This window comes from Mirounga angustirostris, unplaced genomic scaffold (assembly GCF_029215605.1).
Source record: "Mirounga angustirostris isolate CCGP_5_RB_7025 unplaced genomic scaffold, mMirAng1.0.hap1 SCAF_8, whole genome shotgun sequence".
Classification (NCBI taxonomy): domain Eukaryota; kingdom Metazoa; phylum Chordata; class Mammalia; order Carnivora; family Phocidae; genus Mirounga; species Mirounga angustirostris.
In genome coordinates, this window is record NW_026991716.1 from 101,612,184 (window position 1) to 101,618,015 (window position 5,832).

Below are 5,832 nucleotides of genomic sequence, written 5' to 3' on the forward strand. Positions count from 1 at the left end.
CTCTTCTTTCTTTCTTCCTTCCTTCCTTTTTTTTTTTTTTTCCTTTCTTTTCTTTCTCTGCTTTCTTTTCTTTCTTTCTTCAAAAAGCTTTATTGTTTCCATTGGGTTCAAGGCTTGGGAGAGGGTTTCCAGGTGGTTAAAGAGCTGCCTGGTGGCTGCAGGGAAGGCTCACCCACAGGCCTTGGCACCAGGGGGATGCCAGAGGGGCCCCTCAAAGGCTGCTGGGCTTCAGAGGTTCCCAGTCATGCTCAGGTGAGCTTTTGGAAGAGAGATACTTGTCCAAGCCAGCCTGGGGGCCAGCCAGCCTGTGGAGGTTAGTCAGGTGGTCGCTCATCTCCTTAATGAGTTTCACCTCCTCATCCAGGAAGTGGTTCTCCCGGAAGTCACAGAGCTGGAGGTCTGTCTGTGCAGGCAGAACCCAGGGCATGCAGATCCAAAAGGGCCCGGTTCAGGTTCTCCTCCAGAACCAGTAGGGTTTCCATGGCGTCTAGGGTTTTACCCACTCATCTTGGGACAGCTTCTGCACATCCTGGAAGGGGGCATGGCTGCCATGCTGGTTTTGCATCTTCAAGAGAAGCTCAGTACCCTCAAGCTTCTCAGCCAACTGGCGGAAGAAGTGGCCCACATCCTCCAGAGCCACATCCTTGCAGTGGAAGTAGAAGCACAGAGAGAGGTAGGTGTAGGAGGCCTGCAGATGCATGCTAACCAGGCAGCTGACCGCAGCCTCCACCTGGGTGGAATAATACTAACAAATCTGGGAGCTCGTGGTTGATGGATAATTAGGAGCTAAGCTCAGAGTTGGGTGTTGGCTGGTCTCGGAGGCAGAGGGTGGCAGACACGATGGCTCTGAAGGTTGCGACTGGAAAAAGGTTGGAGGGTGGTCAGAGGCTGGAAGAAGGGGCATCCCTGGGTCTGTTCCATCCACACACTGTTGAAACAAGAGACAGATCCGTGGGACTTCTGGGCGCTGTCCCCCTCTTCAACTCAAGCCCCACCATTATTGAAGGAGCATAGGCTTTGCAATCAAAGAGAGTTGGGTTTGAAACACAGCTCGACCTACTACCAATTGTGTGACCAGAGGCAAGTGGCCTAACTTCTCTGACCCCTAGTTTGTCACATGTAAAGCCCAGTAAGAGTGCTTACATGAAGAAGGCTGTGAGACTGTGTAGGTAGATTGCACACCACAATGGGAAACTCACAGAAAGGGATAAATAAATGTTGCTTAGGAGGACCGCTATGATGTGGACAGCATACCCAACACCCTCTCTTCGCAGTTCCTCCATCTCTGCAGCTCTATCCAGCTCCACGGCATGCAGTCACTTTCAGCTTTGGACTACCTCATAGCATTCAGAATGGCTCCTCTAGCAAAATCCTAAAGATCTACTTTTTTTCCATTACCTTTTCCTATTATTCTAGCCCTCTTTTTTTTATATACTCATGTTGTAACTGATCCCTAATTTTTCTTGATCCTCTGTTCCTCCTTGTTTTCCTTCATCTTTTTTCCTGTGTCTCAAAGCATAGATGTCATTAATAACTAATGTTCTTTGACAACGTTCTTGCTTCCTCGTCTTTCCAGCGAAACTCCACTGCTAAATCAAACCAGGTGATTGCCTCTCCTGTTTTTATACCCAGGCTCTAGAGAGCTATTAGAAAAACAAGATTAAACTTTGGTGAGGATCTGTAAGTGTACATTCTCCAGCTTAGCTCTTGTGAGTTTCCTCTGCGCCCTTCACTTCTTGACCTAGGACATTCTTTTTGAGTTTCCTACACATCACCTCTCTGGAAGCTCCCAGCTGACACTCTAGCCATCTACATCATAAGAGGAACTACCCTAACTTTCTGCTACATCGCCTCTCTCAATCCTTTCCCAGTTCCTCCCCTTATAATTACAAAGATCCACATGGTAGAAGGTTCTGTACCTCATTTTTCCTATTTCCTTAACGATGTCATTCTATTGTTCATCTCTGCTCTCTTCTGTTGCATTACCCTTCCTCTACCTACTTACTTTCTCTCTCAAAATATAAATGTGTTCAGGGTCTTCTCTCCTTCATATGCTCCCCTCACCCAGACACTACTGACTCTCAGTTTGAAACATAAATCTCCAACCTCTCCTTCTTCCTCCTCACTCCACCCACACTTCCCCTTCATCTTTGGTCCTCTAGTAAACACGTGAACATTTTGTAGGGTTCCATCCTCAAGCCTTTTCTATTGTCATTCTGGATCCTCTCATATGGAGGTGATAGTCACAATATTTAGCACCTGGCATGGGTGGGCACTGACCAATCGGAACAGATTCTGTCCATAAGCATCTGACACAGCCATGCCAGAACATAGCAGCCGAGCGTTAGCCCTGACTCCGTGGCATCCACAGTCACCTGTGTCCCAAAGCTGTACTACCAGCGGACCCTCTTTCATAAATCAAAGTGGGCACATTCCCTGGGACGTAGCACAGACACCATAAATTCAACATTTGCTAAACTGAGCTCTTCTTTTCCTCTTTTCTCCAAGTGTTTCTTCTCCTGCACTGCTTGTGCTTCTAGGGGTACAGAGAGGGGAACCGTATCCTACTCTATCTCGAGTAAAACTGTTTCACCCCTGTGATCTTGGCATTTTCTACCTTGCCTGCAGTGAGAAGGCTATAAATCTTAAACTGAACTTCCTTGCTAACATGCTACAATGACTTTGTACTGCTTTTAGGATAAAATTCACACTCCTTAGGGCATACAGGGCTCTTCAGGATGTGGCTTCTGCCTACCTCTTTAACCTGACTGACGACTTAGCCTTCTCTCGCCATCCTTAGCCCTTCGTGCCCTCCACTCCATGCTAGATGGAACCCCAAATATCAGCCCCCAAAGGTTGTGCTAGTTTTTGCCTTGTGCCTTTCCACAGCATCTCTTGGCTACCTGGGTCATCATTATCACCACTAACTTGCCCTGACCTGTTTCCACAAAAAACAAAACAAAACAAAACAAAACAAACAAAAAACCCCTAGTCAGAGATGTTATTTCTTTTAGGAAGACTTCTTGAGCTCCCCACTGTCCAGCTGGGGTTAAATACACTCCCTCTGCTCTCATTATGCCTCATGGTTCTCTCTTCCATTTCACTTCTCAGAAACTATTGCATCTCTCTATTTACCTGTCTATCTCTTCCCTGCAGTGTGAAGTCTTTAAAGGCAGGCAGATCCGTGGTTGGTGCACAGTAGGAGCTCGAGAGTTTATGGACTGAAGGGCTGATTGCACCAAGCAGGAAGATCATAAATGATGAACACTAACACATCGCGTCTGTTCATTGTTGGTATATAGGTTTGTTTATCATTTGAAAAGGCTTGAAATTAGTGAAGCAGATAATACTGCCTGGTCTTTGTTCACAGTGTTTGGAGAAACTATCAAGACACACGGAGTGTCCCTCAGGAGTTTCTGAGAATCTAAAACTGATGAGAGGGCTCTGTGAGCACCTGCTGCCTCCCTGTGGGTGCTGTGAGTGCCTAATGAATCTTGACTGACTAACTCTACCTCTCTGGGTGCTTTGCCAAAACAAACCCATAATGCTTTAGGTTAGTTTCGTTTGCCACCATCCTCCTTCCTAGATTTTTCTTTCATAGAGTAGAAATGGACATGCCAAATGGACATATGTAACATTCTCAAATCACCCTGTTCTATATTTTGGGTGCTCTCTCAAATCCTGCCTCTATTTTAACCATTTCAGTAAAACTACATAATTTATCTTTTTTCTCCATTGCCCTGTAATTTTATTACATCAAAGTGTGTTCCAGACACAAATTGTGATTTAGCTTGTGTGGTTCTGGATCATATATAGCCTGCAGCCATTTGATTTAAAATTTGAGAGAGAAATGTTGCACTTACTAGGGGCTAAGTGAGTGTCTGGGGTGGGGTGGTAAACATGTGGGGAAAATGCAAATCTGTGAGCAGTGAAGGAAGAGGTCACCTTTAGTCATTGGAGCAAACTAGTTGGGAGCAGATTAACTGCACAGTAGTAAAGGACTCTTTCTTTAGAATCAACTTTTAAATTATTGTCCAAATTGTGGTTAAAACATTCCCTCACTTGCCCTTCCCATTCACATCCCTTACTGCCCCCCAAGGGAGATTAGCAAAAAGTGGACAAAATAATTTCTCAAATTCTTAAGAAGAGAGAATTTCAAGCCTATTATAATAGAGCATTTTATCCTTCTTGTGCTAATGCTGTTGATGATAATTTGAATTTTGCTTATGATTGAAATGCAAAGTAACTCCTTCCATCATGTGATCCTTGCTGGGGCTTCCTCATCTTATTGTCTATCTCAGACCATTCTCAGTGTCTTTCTTTCCAAGGCTAACCACCGCTGGGCCTTGTGCTGTGCTGTGAATGTCCAGATGGAGAGGCTGGTGTTTATTAATTCCAAATTAGCATTAAGGAATGTAAGGGAATTAGCATTTATTGATCACACATGATGTGCTGGAACAGTGCTGGGTGTTTACAGATGCTATCTCATTTAATTCTCACAATATTTCTAGTGATGAAGAGATTATTTTCATCCTGTTAGATAAGTACATTGGGGTTCAGAGAGCTTAAGCAATTTGATTTGTCCAACAGAGCACAGAATGTAGGGGAGCCTGGACTTGAATCCAATTATGGTTGATTCTGAAAGCTCATTAACATTCTATTATACAGGCTACATCCCGGTATGACTAGGAAGTATCGCAGATTTAGCATTTAATTTCTCTGTTTTGAAGTTTTCCTCTTAAAAATTTCATTGTGGTTCCTAATGAATTCTATGTCTCTTAAAAGGGCTTCAGAGCACACATACACACATGTGGGTATGTGTTAGAATTTAGAGACCGTTTTGTTTATACATTAGGGTATTTAGCCAATAGCATTTATACTGAGAATTCTTTATGTTTCTATACTTTACAATTTGAGAGTTTTATAAAATGGTCTATAACTTACAAAATCAAGATGTGGATCAACAAATGGCTTGTCTGCACAAACTTTGGAGTAGTTGGCACAGTCCAAATTCATTTGCTCTTCTTCATCTGTCCTCATCGCCTTCTGACCTCATTTTCATTCACTTGCTTTGTGTTCCCTTGTGACTTGGTTTCAGTTGATATCAATTCCAAGCAGCCTATTCCACCCCTTTCTCCCCTTCTCTTTTCTGGGCTGGTTTCTGTCCTTTTCTATGAAACCTTTCTCTGTCTACTCTCATCTTTGATTTCTACTTAGTCTGAACCACCCAGTTGAAACAGGGAGAGAAAGGGTAAGTGATTGTTAGCAGTATTTCTACAACTAAATTAAAAGAGCAAGGACATTGGTTTATGAATTTTTTTTCTTTTTAAAACTTATCCTCAGGGGTTAGACAATGTTGGTATACGGTGAACCCTCAACAGATATTTCCAGATTGTTGGTCAGGGCTGCCTATGAGGCAATGCAAACATGGGGGCTACACAAAATGGCATATATATATATATTTTAGAGAGGGGAGAGAGGGGGTGGGGAGGAGCAGAGGCAGAGGGAGAGAGAGAATCTCCAGCAGACTCCCCACTGAGTGTGGAGCCCAATGAGGAGCTGGATCTCAACCCTGAGATCATGACCTGAGCTGAAATCAAGAGTCAGATGCTTAACTAACTGAGTCACCCGCATGCCCCCAAAATGGCATATTTTAACTGTTGTTGGTTTCTAGGTTTCCATGTCACACACTTTGAAGCTGACCAACCCAGTGAATGGGGTGAGGCCTACCATCTGCCAGGTACATCTAGAGTAAAAGTCTTCAGTGAGGAAAGGCTCCTTAATAAAAGGAATACTTTGGCATTATTTAAGTGCCAAGTTAATTAGAAGATG

At 43.8% G+C, this 5,832-nt stretch overlaps 1 pseudogene; it reads right to left on the bottom strand.

Moving 5' to 3' along the window:
• Positions 1 to 211: 211 nt before the first annotated feature.
• Positions 212 to 5,040, bottom strand: LOC123836509 (ferritin light chain-like; annotated as a pseudogene).
• Positions 5,041 to 5,832: the final 792 nt, after the last annotated feature.